This window comes from Motacilla alba, chromosome 5 (genome assembly GCF_015832195.1).
Source record: "Motacilla alba alba isolate MOTALB_02 chromosome 5, Motacilla_alba_V1.0_pri, whole genome shotgun sequence".
Classification (NCBI taxonomy): domain Eukaryota; kingdom Metazoa; phylum Chordata; class Aves; order Passeriformes; family Motacillidae; genus Motacilla; species Motacilla alba.
In genome coordinates, this window is record NC_052020.1 from 47,076,409 (window position 1) to 47,096,130 (window position 19,722).

At 42.4% G+C, this 19,722-nt stretch overlaps 1 protein-coding gene across 2 annotated transcripts in view; it reads right to left on the reverse strand.

Moving 5' to 3' along the window:
- ASB2 (ankyrin repeat and SOCS box containing 2) overlaps positions 1-15,861 on the reverse strand; it is a 46,614-nt gene extending 30,753 nt beyond the window's left edge. Inside the window, exon 1 of one of the 2 annotated variants that reach the window (XM_038138039.1) lies at positions 15,661-15,861. The gene's annotated coding sequence lies outside the window, so the exon portion shown is untranslated. Of the gene's footprint in view, positions 1-15,057; positions 15,175-15,660 lie in introns of those variants that run through there. The other variant, XM_038138038.1, reaches the window with a different exon arrangement.
- Positions 15,862-19,722: the final 3,861 nt, after the last annotated feature.

Sequence of the window (19,722 nt, forward strand, 5' to 3'; positions counted from 1 at the left end):
CAAACATTACTTGGTATTTACTGATGTCTTGGAGTTGTTCATACATTTTTAAGGCTGCAAATTGGAGACTTCAGGATTCCAAAAGATGACAACAGCACTTGTGAACCTGTTCCAAGTAGTATTTGTAAGAGCTTGCTAGTGGAAAAGGACTGCTCTCATACCACCTAAATGTGAACAATATCGTCTCTCCCAGACTCCTCAAGGCCATAAATGTGAAGTGGTACCCATCTTCCCCACATCCCGAAGAAGGCAAGCTGGCCAAGGAGGAGATAGCACTGATCCAGGGATGAGTTCGAAGAAAAGAGTCAGGCACATATAGGAGAACAGACACTTGGATCGTCTGGGTCATGGGAATAATAGTGCTCACTTTGGGAAGGTTTCCATGTGTTTGTCCAGCTAACACAATGAAGGGAAACCATAATAGGATATCAAAGTTATGCCTATGTATTTTCCTTCAGCTCCTCTTTCACTCATTTCCATGGCAAAACATTGCACATACCAAGAATAAAGCCTAGGTGGAAGTGGGTCTGGAACCCTTTCTGAGTACCTTGCGAAGGCTCAGATTCACTGAAGGCACCCTGTCAATGCATGAACACCCCCATCTAAGGCTTAGCAAGAGTACTCTTGGAGGGAAAAAATGTAGCAAGACCACATCATCCACTGATACACGATTCCTTTCAACTCATCTGCTTTGTTTTTAGAGTCTTTCAGGACCAGCATCATTCCTTCTCCATGCTTGCTCCTGAATCCCTCTTGCTCCAGCATGATATCATGGTGAGTACATGGCACATCCTTCTTCCCTGCAGTCTGAAAAACGATCTGCCCCTCATAACTAGTGCTGGGACTGTTCTGTCCAAAGTTAAAGTCATTCAGCAGTTACTGTGACAGACAAAAGGAGCCCTGAATGTCATCACCAAGAGTGTGAGACACTCTTACACCCTTGACAAGATGTCAGCCAACCCTCTGTGACTTTTAAACAACACCCAGTGCTTTTTTCCTTGATACTATTTCAAGGTTGTAACTTGCATTGGCTTAAAACCATGAGCATCTCCCACATTTAACTCTTCCGCTTGCTTTTTGGCAATATCTCACCCTTGATCGCTGAACTCAAGAAAAATTGCTGATACTGTGATGCAGGTTCATGCTTTGCAAAGGCAAAGGTGTCTGGGTTTTCCATGATGGCCTGTTTGATTATGAAAAGACACTGGGGCTAGAGGTCCCATGGGCTATGAGCATTGCAGGAGGCTCCCCATGCCACTCACAGCAGGCACACTGCAGTTCCCTTCCCTCCCACGTTTCTGGGCTTCCTTGCAAAACTCTGTGCACCCTCGATGTATTTGAAGCTGCTACGAATGCTGATGCACCATTTTCCAATAAAAGCACGGGACTCTGCTTCAGAAGATCTATTTTCAGATACCATTAGCTCTCCCTTTTGTCTTGAGTAAATCATTTAACTCCTCTGTGTATCATTTTCTACATTACTGAAGTGGAAATAATCAAATGCATTAACTTCAGAGAACAGTCCAAAATTCCTTGAAGATGGGAAGCCAATGGGACTACTTATATGGATAGAGACTGCTGAATAAGACCTTATTTAATTAGTATCTGTGAAATCCTCAGAGACAACCTCATATAAGTTTGAATTTTAATTACAGAAATAATACTATACAGAAATGAAATCATACATTTGGGAGTTGATTTTTTTTCCCAATAAAACAATATTGTGGCTTTATTACAACACATCCGAAGCATAATAATAACAATCATGATTTATTAGCATTGCATCAGATTGGCTAATATTTCCCCTGGGGCACGCAAAGTTACAGTTCTGCATTTTCAGCTTGACTCTGAGACATTTCAATAGATTACAAATGTCACCTGCAAAAATAAATATGTAAATTTCCACTATTTTCTGGGACAGATTTCAAACCCAGACACTGCATATTAGATCTGTTCTCTTTCTTTAAATAGAAGTGATGGAAATGGCCAACTCATGCTAATGGAGGGGAGTCAGCTAGGGACTCACAAACAAGGCACAGTAGAAGAGATTTTAATCTGGGAGGAGAAAAGAAGGATGACTGTGTGAAAACAAATGGAAAAATAACCAGCAAGATTGTTTTCTCCTTCATATTTCCTCAAAATAGCCAGAAGAAGCCAGGTTAGGAAAGCACATTTAAAATTTCTTTCCTTTGTCTCTACTTCCATTAGTTGAATTAATTAGCCTGTCGTCACTACTAAGCCCTTCAGCTCTACTAAGCTACAAACTGAATCTGGCAGCTGAGGCTGGAGGAAAAAACAAAGTTGGTTTGTGCATCCCAGGAGACCAGTGAGCTTGTTACTGATTCACTGTGCGTGCAGAGCTGCCACAGATGCGCCTTCACGTGGTGAAGTGCAGGTGAAAATGGGCACCAGCACAAGCTGTTGTCCATAAGCCAATGGTGACTAACTGCTGCATCCAAGCACTTGGCACATGTGTGGCTCTTCTGGAAGGAAGAAAATACTGACTAGTTCTGGTAGTAACAGTTCCTGCACAGAAAATCCTCGTAACACCTTGCCTCAGGACAGCATATGTCTTTGAGCACCAATTACCTCTAACTGTTGTCTTGTTACTTAGATCTGGTCTGAAGTTTTTCCTGCAGAAAGACAGCAAGGTATTTTGAGTGGCACATTTCCCTGAGAACATAGAGCTAGAGTACACATCATATCCAGTGAGCAGAGCTTTGCATTCAGTGTTGCTTCCATCAGACAGTCCCAAAGATTAAATGCCAACACCAGAACCACAAGCACCTCTCCTGTGCCTCCTGCTACACAACGCACGTTCAAATAACGAGAATATAGAAACTCCCACAAGAAAAGATGGTTTCAATTTCCTTTGCAAGAACTAATGATTGCTTTGGCTACAATACCCTGAGAGAGGCGAGGAGCCAGAGGAACTTGTATGGGAAAAGGTGCAGGATGTCACGCATGCCCAGGGGTAAAGAATGTGATATAGATTATTCCTTACTAACTTTGCTGGTTAAATACTTCTTTGATGGAAAGATGTAGCTGTTTTGAGATCACTCTACCAAGATTATATTTCCCCTTTCAGGAGGAATTTATTCAACTTCAGTGGTTGCTGACACATACCCTGAATTAGGGTAGACCGCCTCAGTGTATGACTTTCACCTCTGCACAGTAGCTCCTCACAGAAATTTTTTCCCTTTCAAACCCAATCAAAATGAAGTCCTCACTCCTCTGGAAATGTGACATGAGCACAAAGGGGAACACCCAGTATCCAAGTCCTAAGACCATTTTCAGGTATCCAATGACTCAGCCCTGCCAGTGAGCTTTGTAAGAGTTTACAGCTACTACAGTCAATGCTACTCTGCAAATGTCACCATAAGGTCACATCCAGTGACTCAACCTGAAAGAAGAATCAGTCAGAGGGAACATGAAAATCTAATATGAAGTGAACACAACCCAAAGACTGTATAAACAAATGCATGTTCCTTGGAGGAAGAGTGAAATCACAAACATTATCATTTAGTTCTCTTTGCTGTGCAAATATCATTTATCTTATGTTATAATGTATGTTAGTAAGAATTCTAATGAAAGACTTGCCTTTACCTTGACCTTTACAAAATCCACAAAATGCAGAGATATTGCTGCAATCCCAGGGCTCTGAGGCTCCTGTAGGGGAGCAGGAGGATGGGAATGGCAACCTGAGACACAAGCTCCTGTGAATAGCAAAGGTTCTGGGAAAAACAGTGTCTCCAAGTTGAAGGAAAGATGAAAAACAATTTTTATGGAAAACAGCTTTTTCATAGGTTTTTAAAAGGAATCCTTGGATATATGCAATGGCTGTTTACCTCTCAGTTTAGTCTCTTAGGACAGTTTATTAACAAAGTCCCTCTTGAAGCTTTTCTGTGGTACCTTCTAATTCCTTTCAGACTGATTTGTTTTTAACTACTGTTCCTTCTGTATGCAATAAGACCTATTCCATTGCTCCCCTTCCTGCACCAACGTGAGAGGCTTTCTGCATATGGATCTCTCTTTGCTTTACTCTTGCTACAATTGAACAGACCTAAAAAAACCAAAAAATGTCCCTGCCTAAATTCAGCAGCTTGCAGTAATGTCCATGACTTTTACCACAATGAAGTCCAAGGAGTTGCAGGTCCCTGTATGCTTGGAGTGAAGCTGAGGCAGGTATTAGCAGAGCAGCCAGGCAGAGCAGGACTCTCCTGTGCACAGCCCCAGGGGAGAGGTGCAGGAGTTGGGCTCTAGAAAGATGGGCTCCAGCCTGGCTTGGGATGGGTGCTGGAGGTTGCTGCTGACCAACTCAGCTAGAAGGGACTGCTGCTGTGGTGCTCAGAGACTGAAAGCAAGAGGACATCACATTGATCCTCCTGTGCTGGCCCACTCCCCTGATGAGGTGGCCAGGCCTTGGGACATAGGTGGTTGTGTGCAGACAAGAGCAGCAGAGGCTGCAGAGTAGGCTGTGCTAAAGGACACTGCACCAGCCTCTCTATTTACCCAGTGCTGTTTTTGTGAGCTGTCAAATTTCTATGTAATAAATACAATCCCTGCAGCCCTGGTCAAATGAACTGTCCTTTATATTGTCATGGAGAAAGCTTCCTTGTCCTGCACTGACTGAGCATGCAACCAGAGAAGAGCAGAGGTTTATACCTCCTTTAAGTTCAAATCACAAAGCAACAGGTTTGATTCACAAGGCTGACATTTAATTATTTGCCCTACATCTCAGGTTAAATTTAGACCTAAATTTAGAACAAGTGTCTGGACAGAATGTCATGACACCAGTGTATATCTGTTGCACAACATGCCATATGAACATGTAATGTTTAACTGGGTTAAAAATAACTGTACACTTACCTAACTCAGCAGACTCCTGTACTCTGTCTACTGAGCTGTGAAGCAGACAGTACAATAGTAAGTAACAAGTATATTCTGGAAAACAATATTACTAAAAGCAAGAAGACAGAAATTTTTTTTTTCTGTTTCTGTTCTTGCTTAGCTTTTTTAAATCAAGTATTAAGTGCTGTTTCATTATAATATGACAGACCATATAATTTTCAAAATAGATGTGAATGAGTACATTATAGTGAAGTTGTAAAGAGTTTTTTCACAACTGAAGTGAGAGATCACTCATTCCTTAAGAGCAGACTTAAATGGCTGCTAAAACTCCCACCTTAGGCATAAAAGAGGACAGATTCTTTCACAGTAAAAAATTAGCTTGCTACATGCAAGCTACCACAGGGCTACACAACACCAATGTGGCTGAGTCAGGTAGACCCAGATCTCCAAACTAAGTATCATTATCTTCCTTGAGCTGTGTTTGGAGATCATAGCTCCAAGAAAAACCACACCTGTTTTACAAGTGTCAAAACCACAAAGTGAGATGGAAAATCTGTTTAACACCTTTATAGATAAGATGAGAACAGCACAAAAGCACAGATGAGGGCTGGGGTAAAGAGCTGATGCTTTGATGTCACTGAGAGCTGTAACAATAAGCAGAATGTTTTTTCTGTACTTGAGCTGCCGCTGCACTTCTGTTCTTTGGCATTTATCTAGACCCACCCTGCTGCTAAGGACAGGTTAGGGTGTTTCTCCAGACCTTGCTTGATGGGGCTGCAGGTGCCTCAGCCGTGGGTGATGACCAGTGCTGCCAAGTTCTCCGGTTCCAGGAGCCGGCAGCCTCTGTGGCTCCTTGCTGAGGAAACATCCTTATAGGACCCCAGCTCCACCCTGGAGCTACAGCCTGGCAGAGGGCAGGTCACCAGGATGAGACAGAATGCTGAATGCTGCTGACCATCAAATGCAGAGGCTAACAGCTGTGCAAATCATCTGGGTGTCAGGGTGCACTGAGAGTCCCTGGGCAGCATGCAGGGTGGCTGAGCAGCAACTGGGGGAGCGCCTGTGGTAGCTGAGCAGGGAGAGTTCTGTTTCAAGGCCCTACAAGTAGGATACAGACAGCTCCCTGGGTCATGAGGCTAAACCCCCCAGATGGAGGGGGCTGTTACCTGGCAGTTGCCCCAGAGCTGATGGGAGCCTGTGCAGGCTCAGTCTGGGGACAGGATGATCTATCACATCCTGGGCTGCAGTGGGTACTGTCTGGTCTCCTCAGCCAAAACTCTCACTGTCAGGTGGGACAGTCCTTTGGGACCAGAGCAAGGAACAACACCATGTCAGTGTAGGGAAATGGATCCATCTACTTTGTGCTTGCTTTCTGGATACCAAAGCACAGGCATGCTAGCACAGCACCTTTCAAAAGTGCTCAAATAATTTCATAATTTTTCCTTTAATGAGTGATTTCCTTTTGACCTGAGATTGTGAGACAAGATAGGGTGGCTTAAACTATTCACAGTATATATGAGTGAAATGGGTCCATGCAGGATGTCAAAGATATTTTCTCTGAAATGCTGCAAGGACTGAGTCATTTCTTGGTTGGCACATTCTATTTTTCATGAAAATGGTTTTGCTTTCTCTGCTGCAATTGTACATCATGTCTGTCACATCAGTTGTGGTCACTATTATGTGTCATGGATTAACCTCTGACATAATCTTATTTTCCATAGCTTGGCACCTAAAAATCAATCAGGCCTGTGGTCAGCTTAAGCGGACCCTATAAGCCAACCCTAACAGTGGTAGTTTGGGAGCATTTGCAAGAAACTTAGGTCAGGATAAATAGTTGCCCATGGAGACATCCTGCTAGTTCATGATGACTGGTTTAAACCTTCAAAACTTGGCACTTGGCAACCCTTCCAAATATTTTTTTTGGTTATTTACTCCTCAATAGTCATGTTTTCATATAACACCAAACCCAGATATGAACCTTGCTAAATTATTTATCGCCATGACATTTTGAAACAACAGGTCCCAGGGCCTCAAATAGCACATTCCTGTGCTATTGTTGTCAAATTTCTGACAACCTCTTGCTTCTGACAACCTCTTGCTGACAACCAGTGAAAACCTACATGTGGCTGGAACACCAGGAGCAGGGACCTCACTCCCTGTGCATGCTGGCACTGTAGGTCAGGCCTGAGGGAAAGCCAGGCTGCAAACACCCACCCAGATCTGAGTCACACGGAAATGACACTGGGGTATGCTGGAGACACAGAGGTCAGGTTGCACAGGAAACTGTGGTTCGCTTTAAAACACAGCCAAAGGAAAAAAAAAAATCCAAAACCTCATACATGCACCAAGACTTCACTTTTTCAGGCAGTAGCTGTTAATGAACGTGCTGGCAGACTCACCGGGGCAGCACATGGCAGCAGCAGAGCTTGAGACACATTTGTGTCTGGCAAGAACCAAAACACTCCTTCCTATCTCAAAAAAAAGTGATTGATAGTGTAAATTTTCACCAGTTCTGGTAAACATCTGTGGTTACTGGTTCACTGCTTAGGATATGAAGAGGAGTGGAGTGTTTCATAGTATTTTTATTTTTTACAGGGGAGGAAAAAGGAGGATTTGCCAGAAACCACTAGAGTAAGTGAAGGGTGTTGTCCTCATTAGTGATCTTTGTAATTGCAATCCATACCACATGTTTGGCCTGAGGTTTAGTTTGTTTCTGCTCTGCATCACATCTGTGTAACAAAGCATGGAAACTAACATTTGTTTAGTGGTATGCTCAGGTATAAAGTCACCCCAGGACAATTGGTTCCGTACCAGGGAAGCTGATGGAGTCACACTGGAGTAAGTGAGGACAAATCCGTCAGCCAAAACCCCTGAAGGTCTCATAAAACACTAGAAATAACACACATAAATATGTAAAGAAATAATAGAACAACCAGGCATCACCAAACTTTCTTTCCCTAGGGTAATTAATTCATTGTTATTTATGAAAAACTATTATTGTCTTTGCTGACCCTCTGGCAGGAGACAAATGAATAAGGACTCTCTCTCTTCATATGTATATGTGCATATGAACAGATATTTTACTACAAATCTGCTGTACATGGGTAAAGACTGAAGTCCTTTACCTGAGATATCCATTACAGGTACAAATTAGTGTGGCAAGAGAACAGCTGGGGAAAATAATGCAGAAGATATGGGCTTTCTCCAGCTTTCTTCCTATAAAGAAATTGTTCATAGAGTTAAAACTCTACTTACAGACAATTTCCATCTGTCCTTACTGGAAAACTGACAAACAAGGGCAGAGAACACAGATTTTTTGCATTTATTTATGTAAAGAACAGGCAGATCCCTAAGTACTATAAATCAGTACTCTCCTGATTATTTTAATGGAACTGTACTTACTTGCTTCCAAAGTAAGTGGTGGTCAGGCCTAGGAGCAAAACAATCACTTCAGGGAGAGGCAGATGTTCTATCAAGAGATTTTTAAAACTGTGCCTCAAATCAGTGCAATAACAGCATACAAATGGTGCACACTGACCTGCAGTATGAATTTCTCATGACACATTAACACTTTTCCTTTTGATGCTCCAGATCAACATCCTATGTTGGATAAAAACAGGCAAAACCACTTCAAGCTCTTTCAAGGTGAGTAAAAAAGTCTTTGCTGATCTCATATGGTTCAGGGTAATTTATTGACATCCACAATTGCAAATACACCTGGAAAGGACCTGAGTCTATCACTCCCTCTGAGCCGGGCATTTGCAATGCAAAAAACAGGTGTGCATTCTGCAGGTGGTCAGGCTGAATTGCAGTAAACAGGAAAAAGATTTTATTGTAGGGAGTGCATGTTTCTGTTTCTCTACAACCTTGAGTGAACAGATGAGAATTCTGTGCTGGCTAAACCTCCTTAGGAAAAGATAATCAGAAAGGTTAGCAGCACAGTATGCATATTATCAGAGAACCAAATGAAATCACATCAAAATAAAGCTACTATTCCATATAACTAAAATGGCATAAACCAGATAAAGCATGGGGCTTTGCAATTCTTGCTTGTTCCATACAAGAAAAACACACTTTGCTGTGCAAATTAAACAAAATACGGCTGAGACAACTTGAACTGGGAGGATGATTTAAAAAAATAGATAAAATTCATGTACCTCTGCACATGCTGCAGTAAATATGCACAATTGCACCAGAGATGCAAAGAGAGGACTAGGAACTGTGTGAAAAAATGACAGCATCAAGAAAGCCAAACACCTTCTGAAAGATCAAAGAGATCTTATCCCAGCCCTCCAATTCTATTTGGAGCATTTGTATTTTGAAGCTATCCTCAGAACTATAGTGCATATCCTTGGATTATATTGCATTTTTTGCAGTTGATTTAGAAACTTTCAGGCTGAAAACTCTCCCAAGGTCTCATACTCACCAAGGAAGGGACATTTTCTCAGATAAGGGTGTTAGCATGACTTGGCAGGTCTCTTCATAGTGGCATGCTGTAGAAATATTTGCCAGGGTAGGCCTTGAGGTTTGTGATCACCTGGCCACTATCTCTGCCTGGCCATGGCTCAGGCTGCTGGGGGAACAGGGTCTGTGGCTGTGGCCAGGAATGTGGCTCCCTGCAGCCCCTTTCTGCTCTGCAGAATGACTGAGTAGTAACTTTCCTGTACACACAAAGACCTCTATCTGTACATTCTATCAGTATACCTGGTGTTGTACATTTATGGGTGGCATCCCAGAACAGAAAAGCAAACTGGAATGATGTCAGTAGGCACTGACTGAAGTTAAATCTGTTTTGCACTCTGGGGAAGGGAGATTGCAGAAGACAGTGAGGTGATCATCACTGAAAAATTGGAATTTATAGAAAATAATATGGAGTCAATAAAAATGAAAAGAGAGAACATGATGCATAATAGGACACATATGTGCACAACTGGTTAACTCAGCCCCAGAGAAGCTTAGGGCAGACCTGGGAAACTGAGTATGTGCAGCTGTTGCTCGTGCATTGAGTCCATCTAATCCATCCCTCAGCCACAGTGTGCCCACCACTGTGGTATCTATTTACACAGCACAGAGCTGTGGCAAACATGCACTGATCTGCTCTAAATTGCTGCACAACCCTACTTCCTTGCTGCTTACATTGAGCTGACTTGTCCACCAGCCTTCTCAAAATGCTGCAAAAGGTTCAAGAGGCACAGTCCTTCCCACATGTGTTGGCAGCAGTTCTTTCCAATAGAGTATCTCTCCAAAAGAATCAGCAACATACCAGACATGTACATTACTTTTGCACATTTCAAGACTATTGTCTTGCATTCAAAGACACTCATCCCCAGTAATAAAACACTCCAGACTGCCAAACTTTGTAACTATGAAAAGCATGAAATGCATAAGATCACCTAAAACATTTTGTACAGCACTAATCCTGGAACAGATTCTGTGCCCAGTGAAAAATCCGTAGCTGGGCCCTTGTGTCATTTTCCTTTTTGTAAGCCCTATGAGACCAGGTGCTTTCTCAGATATTCCAGCCATCATGCCCATTGAATAAATCTCTGCAGAGGTGGTTAGGACAAGCATTTCATTTGAAGAAAATCTGCAGGAGCCGTTTAGCATCCATCCACACTGAAAGATCCATTCCAAAGACCATCACATTGAATTATAGTAATAAATACATGTCAGTCTTGCCTAGCAGAACCTGGGCTCACACATTTATAAAATTTAAAATCTCTGGAGTTCAACAGTGATGTTAAAGCAAAGTGGAACACAAAGACTGTCATGTTGGTAATTTCTGTGTTGAATCCTCCTGTTGGAAACCTCACCTTTCTCCATTGTGCAGTATGATGTAATGTATTTGCTCCCTGTGTGCAATCCTAAAGTATAGTCTTTGCACCAGCTTGTCAGGAAGCTGGATGGGTGTGTTTTATATTCCCTCAGTCTCTATTCAGTCCACTTTGTCCTCATAAGGAACCCTGCCCACATGGATATATATTTTTATAAAAACATACATTCATTTCATATGCAGAACATCTCAAAGTCAAGTCATCTCTGTAAACACTCAGACCAAAACTCCTTTGGCACTGAAACTGCTGATGCCAGAGCAATAGAATAGACTCTTTTCTTTGTCTCAACACAACCCTTCCTCATCTTTGCTATCATGCAGCACCAGGCAGAGCTGTGTAATTGTACGCTATGACAATGCACCACATATCATTGCTATTATCAGGATCACAGAATCAAGAATCACAGAATATTTTGAGTTGGAAAAGACCTACAAGGGTCATCAAGTCCAACTCTTGAATGAATGGCTTATATAGAATCCAAAACCTTGCCATTATTTAGCACCGTATTATGACCAACTGAGCTAATTTGTATTAGGAAAAAAATCACTGCAAGCTGGTATTTTTCATGCAAAGTCTGATTCCTGAAGCAAATTCTTTATCTGTTCCCAAACATACAGAGTAACCTTTATTTAAAAACAAAACCTAATAGAATACATCAGATTTCATGTTACATTTCCATTAAACTTAATATTGAACCGAAGGATACGTTGAAATAACAAAAAATACTGAAATGACCTTGCTTCATAAAATTTTCCAAGTCCTGTAATTGCTTCTGAAACCAATCAATCTGTATAAAAATCAGAATACTAAACTTCCCTGTTGTCAATCCAAAATTGTTTTAAGAACTTTTCAACTCATCACTGCATTGAGTATGCTCAGGACAAATGCACTGTAGAGAAGTAGATGCATCCTGCCCTCTTCTAACTAACCTGATTGTAACACCAACAAATGCAACTGATTCCCTTTTAATTTGCATTAGCATCACTGAACTTATGACTTTGCCAAAGAAGTAAATAAGGATGTCTCAACAGAAAGTCAGTAACTAGGAATATCATAGAAGGAAAAGATGGTGCCTCATTCACCTGTTAAAAGCAGCATTTAGTTTCTCTTGTGCCAGAAGCAAACTTTTATTTTCATAAGTTTTTTAAAGACTAACAGTGGGAAAAGGAAATGAGGCAGCACAAACTACTGAGCAGAAAGAGAATTGAATGAAATGACAGAGGGAGAGAAAAATAAACTGGTACCAGAGCTTGAAATTTGAGAATCAGGTAGAGCTAAGCTCACTCTGCCATGATATCAGACTGTAACACAGGGCTGCCTCTGACAGTCTCATCTGACCTCCTGCATGTGTGTTGTTTCATCTGTTCTGTTAGTAAAATAAATCAGCATAATGCTACAGTATTGGCAAGAGGAGCAAGGTACTCAAAGGGACTCATTGCATCTTTAGTCTTGCCCCTGCTGTAAATAAACATTATGCACAATCCTCATTCAGAATATAATGAGACCCATCAAAAAGGAGCAAGGAAATTTGGGTGAAACACATTAAGAGGCTTCAAGAACAGCTGAGCTGGAAAAGACAAATGCTGATTTAAACCGAAAGGGGTTTGAAATTTGGGAGCTCAGGTTCCTTCTGCACTCATCGGGGATTAACCTCTGTTATCTAGCCTACTTATCAACAAAGCAGCTGCCTAAAAGATGTGGGTGATGGAACATTCTCTACCCCTCCTCTAGTCATAATTTAAATACTGTGGCTCTTGACCATGATGACAAGACCTCCAGGTTTAACCCCCAGGATATCAGCTGGTGATCAGCCAGGTTTGATGGAGCTCAGGGATGAGCAATGAACGAAGCTGCTCATCCTGAGCAGTGCTGGGCATGTGGTGGCACAGGGCCTGCAGCTCCCCAAAGGTTCCTGATGCCTGTGGGAGAGTGCTAAGTGATTTAGGTACACCCAGCATTGAAGGGCTTTCAAGAGGCTGTAACTTGCAAGGACAGGATGCAAAGGGATGGTGTCCAACATGGCTCTAGCCCCAGCTCCTGTTATACCCAGTAATATATTGTTCAAAACCTTTTTCCACTGATTACAAGGTTCTTTCTAATTGTCTCACGGTCCTTTATTTCTTTTGCTGCTAACTCTATCCTTTAGCTCAGCTGGCTCTCCATTCTCCCTGATGTTTTGCCCTTGCTTTATTTATAGAAAGCACTGGTATCCACTCTGGGATATTTTCTCAGTAGCAGTGAGCCAGCCAAGTTCCCGTTGTTCCAGCCAGGCTCTCTGCTCCCCTGCTCTGCTCACATCTCCCTACTGCACCTGTGTGGTCTAAAACAGCCTTTTGGGCACACTGCATGTAGTATTTGGGAGTAGATCTCATAAATATCTAGTACCACAGGACATTAATGCTTGCTATTATTAAGTATTATGGTTATGAAAATTCTTTTTTTTCAGGACACCACTGGGAGGCTGAACTGTCAGAATTGCTGGATTTCCCCCTCAAAGGATAGTTGTTTTATATACTCCTTCAACATCATAGAAATTCTCTTCATGAGGCATAACACAATTAAAAGCTACTGTGACACCAAAAGATCCCTTTAACAACACCTTTCATTCTTACTGTTTGAACTAACTCTTCTAGAATTGTCTTGTGTGCTTCTCCATTTTCTTTGCAGGCTGTAACAGTTAGAGAGGAAAATTGCTAAATACAAAGTATAGGAAGGATTTCCTGCTGAAAAACAGTGACAAATTGCCTGACAGTGTTACTCCAAGGCACCTGCTGTCTCCTTTACTGTAATAACAGCAACTGGCAGTGCTCTCTTTGCTCCTGAGCTGGGTCTGGTTACCAGCAATCAGCTGTGCGGGGCTGTGCTGGGGTGCACCTGGCAGCTGATGGCAGGAGCAGCAGGGAGCCAGCCAGTCAGACTCATCCCATGGGCTGAGCCTCTGTGCCTGGTCAGCACAGCCAGGGGCAGGTAGAGGGTGAGAGAGACAAATCCCTTCAATGACAGCAGCAGCCCAGTTTGACCCTGGGATCTGCATTGCCTCATGGCTGGGAACTAGGAACACAAACTCCTGCAGCTGACACCAGCACGAGGGGCAGAATTCTTCAGCTTACCAATACAACTGTGCTTGGGAAGAAAGTAAGTCAGGACTGCATAATGCAGTTCAGCAGCACCACAGTTAATTGATGGTGTCCACTCAGGAATTGGGTTGGACCAAGATGACATGAAGTTGCTGAAAGGATTCACAAAGCATGTGGTTCATTTCTGCCTTGCTGGGCTTGCTTTTGAAGGTGGGCTCTAAAGCATGCCTCTTGCACAGGGGGCTTTAAGACCTGCAACTCAAACCATTTACCACAGGCAGAAGGTCTGCTGAGCCTGCAGAAGTGGGCAGTGGTGCTTGGATGGCTACACCACATTATCCCTGCAAGCACAGACTGGACTCAAATGACAATAAGCATCCTGAGCCTCCTGACCCCCTTGTTTCCCTTGTTGGCTGTTCTGTTTTTCTCCTGGCTCCACACAACTCAGGTGAGGCCAACCTGAAGAAAACTGTCTGGACAAATTGCAACCTATATATGACCTTGCTCAGCACTTTTCTCAGACCACACAGGCACATCTTCAGGCCCCAGGACTTGGATTTTGACTATGGTTGGTTTCTCTTGCTCCAGGTGATTGTGAATCTTGCCCTAAAATGGCTCTGCAGCATGCGCTTGCATGGGAGCACCATGGATGGGAGACAGCCCTGAAATTCTACTTCTGCCCTTTTGTGAATGACACAGTGTGATTATTTCCACTTCTTTATTAGGGGATTAGAGCTGCAGTAGAAGAGGCTCCAGACTGTTTTATTGCTCAGTTTTTTCAGTAAATTGGATGTGACCTCTGTAGCCCCACGCAAGAGGGTTGTGATACGTTTAAACTTTTATTACACTATAAAATGAAAACAATCCTGCTCCCTGGACCCCTCCCCACCACGTCTAAGGTCAAATATGCTCTGTCAGCTTCTCCAAGCAAGCAAATCAGTCCAAAAAGTTTTGATTTTTTTTCTCTTGCTCTTATAACAAATATACTGGGGTCAGGGGAATATTTATGTTAGAATGAGGGGGCCACCATCCAGTGGAGTCTGTTAAACACAGATCCAGCTTACAGAGGGCTCACTGGGTGTAGATAAATCCATTTGTGGTTTAATGCTGTATTTAAACACTTAGGTGATTTTCTTTCAAATAAATTCCCTGTAGTGTTGTTTACATACAGGTAAAAGACCTGTCTATTATTATCAAACTCCATAATTCTGCTGAATTACACTTACATTACATCTGAATTACATCTTAGAGAAGATACATTAAATACACCTTTTAAAATGCATCTTAAATCCTACCTGAATCCTTTCTATCATTTCAGGTCTTTGGGTGTCCAGTCCAGTCTTAATCTGGAGTGATAATTTTGCACCAAAAGCTTTATCAGCCAGAGCTATTTAGCACCTAGTCAGGTGTTAAGCTTATAAATAGTTCATCTCTTGGCAACATTTAGACCTTGAGCTAAGAAAAGTCAGTGGCTTGCTTTCACTGTCAGGTCAAGTCTGTTTGAAGGTGTGGCCTATTTAAAGGACACGAAGTACCCATGCAGACATTAAAAAAAACCCAAAACAACAAAAAATCCCAAACCTACAAGAACCAAGCCAAAATCCAAACCAAACAGCTTTTCTTAAAAACCCATTTCACTCAGGGGTGTGAAGCCTCACAATGGATTGATTTCCTTGTTGGATCACTATTGAGTCCCACTGTATTCATTCTCTATTGACGGAACAACATTTTAGTTGGGAGAGAGTTTTCCTCCTTTCTGTCCTTGTCACCACGTTTTACAGAGATTAAGTTCCCTGAGATTAGAAGCTTAAATCCCTCAGCAGGAGAGGTATGAAGTCCCACTTATTTCCCTGACAAAACTTTAACATGAAATCACTTCACCTGCCTTGTTTTCTTACCTTTCACATTGTATGAGTAGAACAGGGTTGTTTCCTTTTGTCAGACCTTCACCAGCACAGGCATTTTACATAATTTTCTCACATTTCAATTTAGCTCATGCTTTGGACTCAGCAGGTTAAGCAGAATTCCCCAGAAGCAGAATGTTCAGGTGGGGGTGGGAAAGAAAACAGTGTGTTTTTTTTCCTCAGGAGTCTATTTCAAGCCTCTTCAAAGTAGCAGGGAAACCTGCAGTTGCACCTGAAAATATGAAACTCCGACATTTAAAAACTCGCAAGCACAAATCACACCCAATTTCCATTTTTGGAATTCTTCACTGTTCTGAGATGACCTTCAAATGCAGTAGAGGGGGAGCAAACTGAGAGCTGAGACATAAGTGCTCCTAATCAGTCATCTTGAATCGCTTCCCACTACTAGAGACACTCCCCAAAAGTGAGATTAGGTTGTTATGCAGAGGCCCTGGTCCTTCGTGTACTTTGTAAAGTACAGCCACTTCCTGAGAGGTCCATGAGAATCCTGCAGGAAGAAATCTGTACATCAGTAGGATTTGGCTCCTACCATGCCATGAAAGGACCATCATGTATATGTAATAGATGGTAGGTGGCACCTCTGTCCACTTTGTGGTTTTTTTTCTCTGTCCTTCACTGATTATTTGGAACATTTGGGAACCATCAGGAAACACAAGACTCACCTACAAACCAGATCTTGACAAAGAATTTAGCCATCCTGTCAGATGACCACAAAAATACCATGACCACAAAAATAGCATGACCCTGAAGCCAAGCCATGGGAACATGATACCACCAAAATTGTGATGTTATTAAGCAGGTTATTTATGGTTTACAAGGTGGTATTTAGGTCGAGTCACACCAACTAAAAATCAAATGCTTAGTGGTGCTGAATTTCATCTTCTTGCAAGAATTCTTTAGACTCACATGTAACAGCTGAGCAGGGGAACATTTCTTCAGCTATTGCTAACCATAAATATAAAATATATCTCCCTCACTTGAACAGGGAATAAAAAAATCCCTTTTGTGAAATGAGCGGTGTCAGTGGCCACTGCCCAGTCTGGATACCATCCCTGTTGGAATCACTCGTGGATATCAAGTGGGTTCCTGGAAGGAGGCCAAGTGCAATCCAGGCCATGGTGATACACAAACATGGTGACTGAAGCCTATTTTGAACATATGTTTACAAAATGTTGCTACTGAGCCTGATTTCTATGATTAAAAGAAGACTCATGATATTTTTGGTTCAATCAATTATCTTTATTTATTATTTCAATTGGGATAAATTGAGAAACAATGTGCTTGCTGGGTGAGAAAGCAGTCCCAAAAAGCCCAGCTCCTCATATTATCACCCTGGATCTGATCAATTCTCCAGACCAGGTCCCAGGGAGGTTCCAGTGGTGCCCACTGGGCGTGGGCTGTGTTTGGGGGGCACTAATCTCATCACTGACCTTTCTGAACAGAGTGGCTGAGTGCTGATGCCAGAGCTGCTCGAGGTTCATTTTGGTATTGACAGTGAGAGAAGGAGCTGGTCCTGTGCAGAGCCCTGGTGTTTGTGGAGCAGCCCAGCCTATGCTTGTCCCTGCCCAGCCCCAGAGCAGGATTGGCAAATTTGCAAAGACTCTTGGAGTCACTAAGAAATCCATTTGGTAACTGGAAACTACCAGAGCCAGCAGTCACTCTGCTGATGAGTGAGTTTTCCCACTCCAGAAGAAGGGCTTTTTTTTTTTTTTTTTTTTTTTTTTTTTTTTTTTTTTTTGTGGGAAAAAACCAAAGAGCTGCACACCACCCAGGAGAAAGGTCATTACAGACAGCAGGTGAGCAGGTTGCACAAGGCCAGCCAGAGTCACAGGGAGGAAATGGAGACAGGGACAAAAGCAGAAGTGGTATTGGCTAGCTGCCAGAAGAAAGAGAGAATCTCCCAAAGGGATCTGCACTGGGCTGAAGCCCTGCTCTGTCAGCATGGGAAGAATGGCCTTTTCTGGGAATTTGGCGATCCTCAACTCTCTGCAGGGGGCAGAAATTCACATAGGGCTTTTGTGCTGGGGCAGAGCCAGGAGAAAGTCAGGCTGCTCTCAGACACCCCATCATAAGCAGCCCTGGCTAGGAGGTGGGACGTTCATCAAGCCTCAACATGAGGCAGGTAAGTAAACTTTTGAGTATGGCACATCTGTGGCACTCCTTCATGAGGACTACACACACCCCCATGTCAGCTAAACCTCTAGGGAATTGCCCTGCTCACCAAAGCACTCTGGCAGCTGCAGTAATCCTCAGATTAGCAGCATTGCTGATGACAGCAGGAGTACAAACAGCCAGGAACAAGGGGCTCCAAACTGTCTCTCTGCTTGAGCAGCAAAGCTACAAAGAGACTGGGAAAAGGTGACATAATGCCATGCTTCAATTTCCTCACAAAGAGTAATATTTCTCCAGCTCTCGCTTTTTCTCAGAAAATTAATAGATAAATTAAACAACAAAAATACTGGGGGAAATGTGCTTAAAAGGGCTACATATCACCAGCAGCATATGCACCTGTGCATGTGAGGTGTGCACATTGCATAAAGCCTATTATGAGTCTCATCTTGCTGCCAGTCTGCAGCACAAACAGTGCTGGTGGACTCGGCTCCTTTTAGGTGATCTGACAACAGACAGGCCATAAAACCAGGGCAGGGACACTTGTATTTTTTGGCTGAGATGTGTCACAACATGATAATGAAAACTGATTTTTCAGGATTCAGCCCCTGGGAATCTAAACCTGGGGAGCAGTGTTAGAGAAAGCCATAGAACATGCAATCTGCTAGAATAAATAAATCCACTTGCGGACTGTCTAAGTTTAGCTATATATGGACATTTTTAGAAAGTGAGAAGTACCATGGTTTTCCAGCAGTATTTCAAGAGTTTTCTCAAGCCTTTTCCAAAGCCCTGTATTAAAGAGGTTTAGAAGAATAATCCTGTCTTAACAGAGAGATACCAGAGACATGGAGATGTGCTTGGTCAGAGGAAAGGGCAAAGCATAGCATCCAGACAGTTCCCAAGATTTTACCCTTTTGGGTCTTACTCTGAACCTTGTATTGGGTCTCTCAGTCTTCACTTGAAATCCTGGCCCTGTTGAGACAAGACCAATTATTTTACCTTGCAAAAATAAAGAGGAAGGAGGAAATCAGTTCAGCTTTATGGTCTCAGATCTCAGATTATGGACCTAGTCTGTGTGTATATGCATTTCATAGCAAGGGCAAGAAATCCTAAAGGTAGGATATGCTAATAACAAGAAATAGTGCCAGTACTGGAACAAGAAATAGTGCCAGTACTGGCCAGGCCTAGTTAACAGTGTACATAAAGATATACTGGTTAATGTGTACTAGTCAGTAGTGTACATATCACTTACTGTGATTCACTCTGCCTGCATTCTGGGCTACAGCATGTAGCAAGGGACAGCACAGCCACATGACAATAGTATGGTGAAGGCACAGACTGAGGACAGCAGAACTGTAACTCAAATCCTGTAGATTAGGAGGATACTTAGAGAAATTAATGGTTTCCTGCAGAGTATTCCTCTCCTATTCATCACTAGAATTTACTTCTGAAAAAATTAATATTGTACACTTAGTGACACACAGATGAATCCAGAACGTTACCATTTGGTGTTGGAGACCAGACTGTGTGCAAGGTGCTACAAAGAAGGCACAAAACAAGTATCCAGTGGGTAGTGATGGAATCATACAACGTGGTGAGAAAAATTGGAAAGCCTCCACATGGCTATTTTAGATGAATGTACTGCTGCTTTTAAAATTGAGAACCTCAGCATTAGGCTAACTGATTTTCTTAACTAGTTCTTCTTCTAATGGCCTTTTAATTTCTTTTCCCTGCATATCCAATTGGTAAAAGTAGATTTAACTGCTGCAGAATGGAAACACACTGGTAATAGAAAATATTGTCAATACACTGATCATGATGAGAATCAGTGGGACTAATGTACATTTTGGTGCATTCTGATTCAGGGCATCCACTTTGAAATTAGTGCAGGACCCCTCATTTTTAATTCCTTCTTCTCTGGGAAAA